We start from the raw sequence: 13,754 nt of genomic DNA on the forward strand, positions 1-13,754 counted from the left end.
GGAATGGGGAAAAAATAAGAACCAAGATACATCATGTAAGTGTACAAGTTCCCAATGATAAATGTAAATGTGTTGTATATCTAAAATGTACCAATAAAAGAATTTAAGGAAAAAAAGGATGGTTTTATCTGTCCTAATTTTCTGGAGTTGATGTTTCTGAAATCATTAATAAAAGAAATATTCACAATGGAAACTACAGATTTGTTACATTAAATCTTACATCTGTAAAAATTAATGTATGCTAATAACCTATCAAAATACAATGAGAATTATTAATTCCAGATAAATGAAAACAATTAATATTTTTTACAAGAAATTATGGGGGAAATGTTCGGGTTCTTTAAATGTCTTGATTTTATTAGTAAACTGCTCCAGAGATCAAAGATGGCTGCTTCACTCTATGATCATAATTGAAAACTGACCTTAGTTGACAATGTTCTGTAACTGTAATTAATTACCATAGAGCTAAGGATTTACTGAAATGTAACAATGAATTGACAGACTGAAAATACTACAGTTATCAAAATTGCATTATGAATGAAATCAGCAAAAGGTAAGGGATAATTTTGCATGTTTAGCTATGGAGTTGTGCAAAAGTAGTGGATATGATACAGAAATCATTGGAATCTTCTTCTTCTTCTTCTTCTTTTTTTTTTTAAATTAATAGCATCACTGTGCTGCAGTCTACCCAGCAGTGGGTGTGAATTTCCAGGTGATATGGTCCAATAGAAATAGTATTAGAATAACAATTAACACAATAATTATTTGTTGTATTGTTATTTAAACTTCTCTTTCTAATCTGTTTGAAAAATAGCTGTGGGAACATTCATGAACCTCTTTTTGCTTCTATCACTTTACAAATGAGATTAAATATATTATCTCTATGGAACCATTTGTCATTCTAAAAGTTTACTTGTTACAGCCATTCTTTTAAAATTGGGAATTGTGTTATACAACAGGATACATTTGTCTTTTACACAGATAAATTTACCATTTTTCCCTGAAAAATCAGAAAGAGTAAAACTTCAACTTTTAGAAGAAAACTTCCTTGCATCATATCACAGGTTAGAACCATAATAGTTTTGTAACTGGACATAACTTTACTCTCTACAGATGAAATGAAACTAATGACAAAAATTATTTTGTCAGATGCTTGAGATGTTACATAAGCTAATTTATGTATATGTAGTTTGTGTCCCTTATTCAATTAAAAGATGTATTTGGTTGCTTGATTTTCTTATGTTAGATAACTGGTATAAATCCCAGTTTATCATGGTGCATAATCTTTTTATATACTGCTAGATCCAACTGACTTGTATTTTTTAAGGTTATTTTTAGTGTCTGAAGTTATTTATTTTACTTATTTGAGACCATTAAAAAATTATAGTCATTCACATCTATATATGTCTCTGTAGACATTATCTTATCTTTATTTTATCAGCTTTGGCTTATGCTGTTGCTTATTTTTTCATTTACTTTAAAGTCTTTGCTAATTTTTCTTGTGACTTCTCTTTTGCCAATTAATTATTTAACATAGTAATATTTGATTTTCACATATAAGTAAGTTCTCTTTATTTTTCTATTATTAATTTGGACTTTAATTTCTTTTTAGAAAAAGTGGACTCTGATTTAACTCATTAATTGCTTAGATGAAGAGAAAAAATAATGAATAAATAATCAATAATAGTGATGTTTTAATCTAATTCTATATTCCATTCCAGACTTCTCATGTCAGCCAGTATGTTGTTGTTTCTCTTAGATATCTACTGATTTTTAAAAAATTTTCTACCCCACTTATCACTTCTCTAGCTTCTACCAGAATTGTTTATTTTTCTGTATTACTTCCACCATCTGGTAACTGACTTTCTGACTCTCAGCTGAAGATCTTAATTTTTTTGTTATGCTATGACTTAAACATATATAATCAAGACAGGTCATTATGTACTCAGTGGTTTCTTTTCTCCTCTTCTTTAATGTTACCTCACTGTTTAGATACCTGAAGAGAGCAACTACATTCTTTACTCTCTTACAGTGTCTGTAGCATTCTATTTGTCCATCTTCACTTGGATAATATTGCCTCATCCTCCTGGTGAGGTTTCATCGTCACTTATCTTAGAAGACTTTTCTTAACTGAGATAGCTTCTCAGGTGACTGTTTCCTCATAAATTCTAAAGAAGAAAGTATTTAGTACCATAGATTCTAAAAATACATGGTTAGTCAAGTTCAGTTCAGTTTATATACAACATTACAATAAAAGTTAACAGCCAGGTATGGAGAAACTTTCTACTCTTTATTCAGTACAGGAACAAATTAAGAACTAACACTAAAATCTATACATTCGTTTCCTACTATAGAATTTTAGCCCTACCCCTAAAATCACATAATGGTATAAAACAACATTCAAAACAGGAAAAATAGCAATTCGTAACTGCTCCCTCATTATTGGTAGTTTATTCTAGACTTCCTTATTTTGACACATAAGTGTGCTAATTTTCCATTCTTGACATATCAACTTTTAAATTAAATTCTACTTGTTCAGGAATTAGAAATAAAGAATAACATGTTTTAGCTACCTTATCTTCTCCTTACCTATCAATCTGTGAGTCAAAAGTGTGTTCAAGTCTTATTGCTGCAGCTGCAAAGCTAATGGATATTCTGATGAAATTTTCAATATTCATTTAAGTATTAGTGTTGTGTGTTTTGCTTTTACCAGGTCCCATACTCTGTTGTGGGGAGATTATCTTCAAAAGACAGATGTTGCTCTTTTCATTGCTTTTTTCTTACAAAGTTGCCATAGGAAATACATATTTTCATACAAAGCTTTTTGAAACCAGAGGTGGAAATCATTCTGTAGTTAACCAGAAATTTTTTAAAAGAATTTCAAGGAAAAGGGTGATGGTGATCAGCCATTTAAAAGAATAACCACTTGAGAAAAATATGATGTAAAATCAGATATTATTGGTTGGTATTTTTCTTGAGATATAAAAATATATTAGTATATAATAATCACACTTCTCCTTGATTGGCCTTCCACCACAAATAATAAATGAAGAAATATAAACAATAACTAAATTTTGACAAATTTCCCAAAGTAATGCTTGTAAAAGAAACTAAGCATGAACATCTGAACAGGGCAAGAAACCAAGACAATTTTTCTTTCTTTACCTTCAATGAGAGACTTCAAATCAATGAATAATGAAAAGAAATTAGAAACATTAGAGTGAGTCACCTTTAAAAGATCTGGCAATAAATAAATATCTGAAATATATAGCATTTGAAAAGACCTGTTGGGGTTAAATTGTGCTCCCCCAAAAAGATGTTAAAATTCTAAAGTTTAGTGCCAGTAAATTTGACCTTATTTGCAAATGGAAAAGCTTGGCTTCAACTGCAGTATCATGTGCGAGTCCCTGAGAAAGAAAGAATCTACTTGTAGATTCTAATCTAATCTAACCAATGACTGTTGTCCTTACAAAAAGGGAAATACAGATACAAGATATAAAATATTACCTTGTAAAGATGGAACCTAAGTTTCTCTAAATCAACTAATCTGAAAAACCGATGGTAAACCACAAAAACTTAGAGGCAACATATGGAAAAGTTCTCCTTATAATCTAACGAAGAAGCCAAACTTGGCTGATTTTCGAACTTTTAGTCTCCAGAACTGTAAAACAAAAATTTCTGTTGTGGAAATCACCCAGGTTATGATACTCTTTTCTGCCTTAAAGAGAAAATACCTGTTCTAATTAATAAATTGACCTATAAGTGGATGATACAAATCATCCAAATATGGAAAATTAACCCTTGTAGGTTTTATTTCAACTTTGAAAGTTATGAAAAGATTCAATGATAGACACTTGCTTTTCTTATTGACTCTATATGTCATATAAACAAAAAATCAACTTGCCTTGATGATTTGAACATATACTACATAAAATATTTTTCATTGATGAAATTCGAATAGTTTGGATTCACTTTAAAACATAATAGTTCCATACATTAATATTTGAGTCATTTCACAACAAGAATAATAAATGTAAAAACAAATGCAAGTAGCAAATGATTTCTTTTGCCTTTGGCATAAAATAATAAAAGTAGAATGAATCACACGAAAGGTAATATGAAAACATGATGCCCTGAAGTTAAAAAGTGTTTGTCTAATATGTCACACAAAATCATTTAAAACTAGGTTTATATCTTTCATAAAGTAATTTTATGAATTTGTCATAACAGGAATTTTTTTTATTCAGCAATTTAAAATATATTGTATAAAAGTAACAATACTTTTGGTAATTATACAAAAATAAGTCATTAATTGTCTGTGATATTAAAAATCTAATATGCATGTTCTTTCTTAATGATATGAATTCTCATTTACCTTTAAAACTAATTTTATGGTAAATAGACAAATACTTGTGTAGTGAATATGTTGCTCTTAAATAATATTTTAATATGTTTAAAAAAGAAAATAATGTTTCTATACTGAAAAATAACAGACTTACTTCATTATACCAGGAAAAAATATAATTATAAAGTCTCCATCAAACTAAGCTATTTTTAAGCAATTAATATTTACTGTTTGTCCGAATACATTTGCTATTCTAATTGACCTTTGCCCCTCTCGGAATATACTGTGATTAACGACATGCTTACTTAGTCATTTGTTGCCACAGCCTAAATTTGGACTAAGACACCAGCAGTTTTGTACCATCTCACTTTTGTATCATCACCTCATTTCTCATCACAGAGGTAAGTTTATAGGATAAGTAACACTTTATTACTATGAAACACTCTTGAGCCCACAGATCCCTACTGATCTTGATATTTAAACATAATATTCACTGTCTTTTTGCCTTCTCTCAGGATCATGATCTCTTTTACCATAGTCTTACAACTTAATCATGATGTTTATTTTAAAGGCTTATCTTTATCAACAATATCTCAGAGCAGTTATAAAATGCTGTCTGATTCCCAACTGTATGTAAGAAAAAGAGGAAATCTGCCAAGTTGTGAATGCTCAGGTAAAATACAGGAATGCAGCTCTATCAGAGAGAATAATTTGCCCCTTTCTTCTCAAGGGCAACTGACAAAATGTACAATAAACCTGCATAAACATTTACAGCTACTGGCACAGCAATGAATCCCAGATATTAGGTTTTGGGAGGGCACCCAAAAGTGCCAAAGTAGATATTAATCTAGAATAACACATTTGTCATTTTTTTAAACCTAACATTGAGCAAGAAAAACTAACATTCATTGTATATTAGCCTACAGAAAGTTGCCTTTGTTATATTTTAATATCTGATGTAATTTTTTATGTTCTTTAACTTTTTCTCTAGAATAATTGTAAACTTATTTCATCATTTTAATTGCCAATCTGCTACCTAAAAATTAGGACAATAAGATTGTCAAACTATTACTATATAATATTATCAACATTAAAGACTTAATTTGCTTGATCAAAATTATTTTGCTTCCAGGAACATCATATTGAGAATAGTTTTATAATAGAGTTTTATTATTACATTTTAATGTATCTCAAAGACGTAATCTTCTTAGCATACTTCATACAAAGACTGTATTGCAGTAATATTTTGTAAGGAGAAACTACATCACCATATGTGCACATAGTGCTTAAAATGAAAGTACCAATTTAACTCCCTATTTTTCCCTCCTAATGTGTAAGAAACACATTTATTCCTCAATAATAAATATATTATGTATGCTTATTAAATCTTATATTTTAAGCCAACATGTGTTTCCTGAATCCTTGTTTTCGTGAAAACAATTCTTTTCTAGTTTCATTTATTAAAATAATTTTTTTTCTACAAGGGCTAATTTTTATTTATTTATTTATTTATGTATTTATTTATTTTGATACTGGGGATTGAACTCAGGACCTTGTGTGTGTGAGGCAGGTGGCAGAACCACTGAGCTAAATCCCCAGCCCCAAGTGGCTAATTTTAGAAAGGGTTAAGCTGATTAAATGTGTTTCTTTACCTTTCTTACTATATAATTATCATACATTTTCTATTTATCCACCTTTGCAAGAAAAGCAACTAAGACAGTACTGAAGAAATATATACTTCCTATTGCAATTTAATTCTCACATTATTGCCGTGTTTTAAGAGAAAACAGCAGGCTTCACAACAGCAACCACTTAGTCACTAAAATTTCAAATACCCTTAATTTTTTCACAAGTACCCATAGGGTTTCAAATACTCATTTTATTCAGAGTCCTTTAAGATTTAAGATCTACTTTCAGTTTACCCAAGGCATCATCAACATGATCCTATAGACATTTAAAAAAATGCATTTTTGGTTCTAAGATATTCCTCCCCCATAAAACACCTTCCCCAAAAGAATAACATGGGAATACATTTTTCAGTGAGGAGAGACTAAAATACCATTTTATAGGATGATGACCCCAAATTCAAATTAATTCTTAACATTATAATAGAAGGCTCCTGGTATGTATATATTTCAACCTATATATGCATTGACTTTAATAGGAAAGACTTTCATAGAGTTAATTTTTATAGTAAATCATCTATAAATATATTTGTGTGGTGATAAATAAATTATATCCACTTTTTATCTTTTTATTTATTTATTTATTGGTACCGGGGATCAAACTTGGGACCTTGCGCTTGCAAGGCAGGCACCGGAACCACTGAGCTAAATCCCTGGCCCTTCACTTTTTATTTTTATGTGTAGAGGCTACAGTACACACTGATGAATTGTTTTGAAAACCTTGCTCTACTTATCATTTACTCTATCCAACCTTTCTTTAACCTATAACTTTCCTCAGTGAAAATTTAATCAGTTATTTTGTAACGATAATATCACATGGAGTACATATGCCACAATTAATTAACATTTAAGTTCTTGGAAGGGTTTGCTTTCATACATAATATTATAATAAACATTTTCACATATTTCATTTTTCATGATTATGCTAGAGTTTCATGAAGTATATCCCCAGGAGTGCAGTTGAGGAATTCAGTTTCACTAAATAATGAGAAACTGCTCTCTAAAATGGCTATAACATTTCATGTTCTTGTTAGTACTGATCTCTAAGCTTTTGCACTTCAGCATTTCTCACCAATATGTCCTTTTTATATGAAACATGGCATCACATTGATTTAATTTGCATTTTACTAAATAATATTTATTTTACATTTTCACATATCTTAATAATATTATTATTTAATAATAATATTGTTTTTCCAATCTACTTTTATTTGGTTATAAATGTGTTTGGAGTTTTAATTTTCAGAAACTTGTTCACAAAACAATTAACACAGTATTTCTAACCATACATCCACTGCTCAGATGTTTTCCACCGTGTCTTATAAATTATATTATAAGCAATTGTTAAGTAAATTATGTATGGACTTTTATTTAGTAGGTGTTATCTCTTTTATGTTTAATTTTTTTCGAACCTTTCTCCTGATACAGCTCCAATTTTGAACGTAGGCCCTGAAGTCATTTGAGAAGTTTAACTAATTCTTGAGTCTTTCATATCTTTTTGTCTATATAGAACTAAAATTATTTTTTTCAGATTTTTATAGTTGTTTATACATTTTATTCTGTCTGGAAAGATTCTGCCCCATTGCTTTTTCTAGATTGTAGAAATGTTTTTTCCACTATTTTTTTAGGTCACTTTTTTTTTTTATAAGACATTGTAGGCATTCAGTTTTTAAATTTGCAACAACAAAGTTTTATCATTTATTTGATCATTTCTCTTTTTATATAATCTTTATAATTCATAGATTGGATCTACTGTATTCCTGTAACACACTTTATCCTGTCTCTGAATTTTGATAATATTTTAAAATATCTTTCACCTCATGAATGAATAAAACAGTTATTTAAAAGATAAAATATAGAGAGATTCATCATGGCAGATTATAGTAACAACACTGACAGAGGCTCCTAGATATTACCCTGGTCAACAGATATGTGGCTGCCTGGGATGGTACAGTCCATTAACTGATGGTCACTTAGGAACACCCAACTGAACTGAATCAGCATGTTTTGGGGCTGGAAGACCCACCTGAGGATTGCTGCCAACAGTATGAAAGAGAGAGAGAGAGAGAGGGAGAGAGGGAGAGAGAGAGAGAGAGAGAGAGAGAGAGAGAGAGAGAGAGAGAGAGAGAGAGAGAGAGAGAGAGAGAGAGAGAATTGGCGGGGAAGATTGTAGGCTGTTAATTTTCTAGGAGAAGTTTGCTGTGGTTGGTTTTCAACGTGAACTTGGCTGTTCTTCTTGGAGGAGGAGCTCAGGTCCTTGCTGCTGCTGTACTCATCAGAGGAGCTCTGATCTTCACTGTGAGAGTCACTTCCTGGCTTCAATGTAGATCCTTCAGCCTGGTAGCACAAGTCCTTCACCCCACCAGTGAAAGTTTTCTGGCTTCTACCATTGGCCTTTGGGCTTTCATGGTGCAGATCCTCAATACCAGCAAGCATGAGACATTGCAGTGGGCTTGGATTGCCATGGATTCTAGGTCTTCAGCTGGACTTGTACAGGACATTGCTATGGGATCAAGGCCCTTGGCTGTATTCATTGGGTCTCTAGTGTGTGGCTAGGTCTCTTGCATTCCTCTGCATTTGACGTTTTTATTATAAAATAATCCTATAAATTATGTGTCCTGTATTAAATCTATTCCCTTGCAAATCCTGACTACAACAGGTGGCAAGGAGAATAAGTACTGAAGTACAGTTTTGACAAAATAGTGAACTGGTGAAATCGAGAAGTGGGGTTGACTAGAATAAGAAGAAAAGCCTCTGATAGACCCCAGCTATGCTTGCAGTTTGGGACTGGAGACTTGGTGCTCCACTGTGTGAACCATATAAAGTCCATTAGGGGAAGAAAACAATAGAGGTGATAGTGCTGGGTGTTCAGTATCAGTACCAGCAGGGTACAGCAGTTCCCCAGCTGGGATATGGAGCTTGAAGACTAAAATATTCCTGAGAGAAATCCTCCCTATCCCAGGTAGCAGGGTCCACAAGTCAGAAGGAGACACAATGGATTCCAGTGAAGCTAGAAACAGGGAGCTCTGGTGGCTAAGCAAGACAGACTGGACAGCCCTGCCTCAGGCTAGTATCTTCTCACCACTAGAAATGGCAGGAACAGAGGATCTGGGCAGCTGTGACCCATGAGCCCTGTGGGTACGGAGAGAAGCCACAGGCAAGGAGCAAGCTGGCACTGTCTCCTTCCTGACCCTAGATGACACTGGAATCACAGGTTCCACAGAGCCTGGTGAGAGGCAGCACACCTGCAGGCCAGAAGTGTTGGAGTAGGAGAGGAAAGAAAGGGACAGAGAAGAGCAGCCCAGAAAAAATTAAAAAAATAGTAAAGAGACTGGTAATAGTAAAAAAAAAAAGGTGGATAAATACACCAAAATATAGGTTCTGGGAAAACACAAAAAGATTGATAAACCCTTAGCCACACTAACCAAAGGAGAAAAAAAGCCCCAGTTAACAGAATTAGAACGAAAAATGCAAAATTACAGCAGATACGACTGAAATTCAAGGCTTTATTAGAAATTATTTTAAAAACTTACATCTCAATAAATTAGAGAATCTAGCAGAATTAGACTGTTGTGATCTACCAAAATTGAATCATGAAAATGTAAAAAAACCTAAGCACCAATAACAAGCAATGAAATTAATTCTACAAAGTAAGAAAAGCCCAAGACCTGAATGATTTACTGCTGAATTTAGAGAAGCACCAATGCTTCTTAAGAGTTTCCATTTAATGGACAAATACTTATTTCAAAATCATTTTACGAAGCCAGAATGAAACTAATACCAAAATCAACTGAGAATTCAATAAAGAAAAAAGAAAACTACACATGAATAACCTTGATGAGCACAGATGCAAAATCCTCAGTAATATTCTTGTAAACATAATTGAGCAAGTACAATAAAAAATGGTCACATAGATAAATTTCTTTCTTCCTAGGGATGGAAAGATGGTTCAACATTCATCAATAAATAAATGTAATGTACTACAGAAATAGAACCATTGGTAAACATCACAAGACCATTTGAATAAATTCTGAAAGAACATTCAACAAATTCCAACCTCCTTTTATGATTCAAAAACACTAATGAAATCAGGTATAGAAAGTCAAATTTCTATAAGCCATTACAACAAACCCATAGCCAACTTCATTCTGAATGTGAAGACATTGGAGACATTCATCAAAACTCAGAAATGAGACAAGAGTATCCACTGTCAACACTCCTGTTCAATATACTACTTGAAACTTTACCCAAGGTAATCAGACTGGAGAAAGAAATTAAAGATTTGTGAATAAAAAAGAAGAGGTCAAATTATACATGTTTGCACATGATATGATTCTTTACATAGAAACCAAAGAGACACATGGATATTATAAACAAATTCAGCAAACTGTAAGAATTAAAATCAACACAAGTAATCAATAGTATTTCTGTACACCAATAATTAGCATTTCTGTACACCAATAATTAGCCATTGAGAAAGAAACCAGAAAAGCAATTACATACACATGAGATTTAAAAAATTAAATACCTAGGAATCTAACCAAAGAGGTGAAAGTTCTCTAAATGTAAACTACAGAACACTGACAAAGAAATGTAAAACAATATTAAAGCATGTAAGATTTACCTTGTCATGAATCAGAAGAACCAATATTATTAAAATTGCCACGCTACCAAAATGTATGCACAGATTCAATGAAATTCCTATTAAAATGCAAATAAAATTCTTCAGAGAGCTAGAAAAATAATCTTAAAATTCACATTGAACCAAAAACTACCCAGAATTTCCAAAGCAATCCTGAGCAAAAAAAGCAATGCCAGAGACATCACATTACCTAAGTGAATTTTAAGTTATATTATAAAGCCATACTAACAAAAATAACATGATCCTATAATAAAAACAGAAATATACACCAATGAAATAGAACAGAAGTTACAGAAATAAATCTATGTACCTACAGTCATCTGATTTTTGACAGAGGGGTAAAAGTATATACTGGAGAAAAGTCAGCCTCTTTAAAAATCGTTCTGGGGAGACTGGATATTCACATGCAAGAAACTGAAACTATCTCTTAAACTGTACTAAAATCACATCAAAATTGATCAAAGAATTAGATATAAAAACAGAAACTTGGAAACTACTCAAAGGTAACATAGGGGAAACACAAAGACTTCCTGAACTAGAATTCCAAGGGCACAGGAAAATATTTCAGGATCAACAAAAGTAGTACATCAAGTAAAAAGCTGCTTCTGCACAGCAAAGCATAAAGTGAAGAGGCAACCTACAGAAAGGAAGAAAAGTCTCTGCTAGCTACTTTTCTGAGAGAGGACTGATATCTCAAATATATAAAAGTCTCCAAAAAATTAACCCCCAAGCAAATAACTCCATCAAAATGGGGCAATGAACTGGATAGCCACACCACACCTTATCAAAAATGGCAATGAGTGTACGAAAAATTGTTCATCATCTTTATCCATTAGGGAAATACAAGTCAAAACTACCTTGAGATTCCTCACCCCAGCTATAATGACCATTATCAATAATTCAAAGTATGATGAATACTGGTGAGGGTGCCCTTAAAAAGTACATTTTTGGTGGGAAAATAAACTAGTACAAACTATGGAAATCAATATTAAGATTCCTCAAAAATCAAAATTGTATATATATTGGTACCAGGAATCAAACTCAGGGCCTCACACTTGCCAGGCAGACACTGTGCCACTGATGAGCTATGTCCCCGGCCCTCAAAATAATATTTGGTACAACTATATCACACCTGTGTCCATTTCCAAAGGAATTAAAGGCAGCATGTTACAGTGATACATGCTCATAGTGGAACAGTTTACAATCGCCAAGTGGTAGAAACAGCTACATGCCCGTTAATAAATAGGTAAAGAAAATGTGGTATGTACACAGCCATAAAGAAGAGCGAAATCTTGGTATTTGAAGAAAAATGGATGGAACTGGAGATCACCACAGTAAGCAAAATGAGCCAGTTTCCAAAAGAAAAATAATATATATTCTCTTATATAAGAAACAGAAAATATACATAAATAAATGAATGAAATAAAGGATGGATGACAGGAAACAAGAATGTAGAATTTTGGAGATGGGAAAGGTGATCATACGGAGCAACTGGAAAGGGAGAGTATCAGGATGGAAAATTATGGAGAAACTTTATATTCATGTGTAGATTTCACGAAGTGAACCTCACTATTCTATATTGCTAATGTGTAATAGTGAAAATCTCATAGTATGTTTTATTCACAAGGAAATAGTTTCATATTTTATAAAGCAGTGAAAATCAGTAAAGTCATGGAAGCCGTAGACCAATATTCTATTTCTAAAGACCTTGAGATAGACAGGCTTAAAATGAAACAAAACAATAATTTCAGAAGTACTGAAGTTTTGGCAGCACTGATAATGGTAGTTTTTTTTTATGAGAAATCATTTTTGAGAAATAATTTGGTGTATTTTTCCTGGCTGAAGAGCCTGAAATTTTGGCCTCCTCAGAAATTCTGTGAGCTACCAGATGCTTTTGAGCAAGTGTACTTTATCTAGTTCAAATTAAAGCAAATGTACAAGTAAAATTCAGAATACTGCATCCTGACAACAAATAAAAGTTAAAGGAAAATGGTTTGTTTAAAAATGAAAAATTTGGAGTCTTCTTCTAAAGTGCTAATTATTGCATGATGACAAAAATATATAAAAAGCAATTTTTAGAACAAAGAAAATGATAGTCTATTTAACTACACATTGTGAAAATTTAGAATTATGATAATTAGGGAATATGAGAAATAACTTAATTTAAACCTAAACAACTTTACAATACTTCTTTGTTAATTTTATACAGGTTTGATCAAGATGTTTTAGTAAATATTTTTCCCTCCATATTGCCTCACAGCTACTATTCTATGTCATCGTAGGCTGCTAGGACTTTGCATAATAAACTAACAGGCCACACTAGAACTTTTGGCCTGAGTATCAGTATTGATTATTTAATTTGGATGGGATTTACTAGAAAATCTTGTCAAATGAAGAAAGAGAGAAAAAAAAAGATGGTCTTTGATTCTGTTGCCACAGGTGACAACTTTGCTTTTATCAGTAGTTCCAAGAGGAAATCAATGCTACTGGTTCTTGACCATGATTAGATTACAAGATTTAAATTACTCACACTCCAGATGGTATGACTACTAATTCAAGGGTCTGCAGTAATAAAGTTTTCTTCACTACCTTCACCAGAAATCAGAAATTGTAGCTTTTCTTTACACTTTTACATTCATTCCCAATTTGATCTTTTCAAAAATACTTCTCTTTTCACTTAGGCAATATCTACTTTAATCCTAATGAAGTATAACTTAAAGATTTTAAACTTAATTATTTCTGTCATCATTAAATTAATGTTGCAACAAATTACTTGTGGTTTCCACTTCTACTGAAATATATAGGTTGAGTATTTCTTCTCCCAAATGTTTGAGATCAAGAGTTTCAGATTTGTGAACTTTTCAGATTTTGGAATATTTGTGTATACATAATGAGATATAGCTTGAGGAGAGACCCCACGTCAAAATTAAAAAGTTCATTTATGTTTCATTTATACCTTTTACATGTAGTATGAAGTCAACGATGTGGAATATTTTTTAGTGGCCCTGCATTTTGACTGTCAAGGATTACATGAGGGCAGGTAAGGAAATTTGTAGTTGTGGTTACATGTAAGCACTGAAAA

This window comes from Heterocephalus glaber, unplaced genomic scaffold (assembly GCF_053883595.1).
Source record: "Heterocephalus glaber isolate CG9 unplaced genomic scaffold, H.glaber_assembly_v1.0 deba00000122, whole genome shotgun sequence".
NCBI lineage: Eukaryota > Metazoa > Chordata > Mammalia > Rodentia > Bathyergidae > Heterocephalus > Heterocephalus glaber.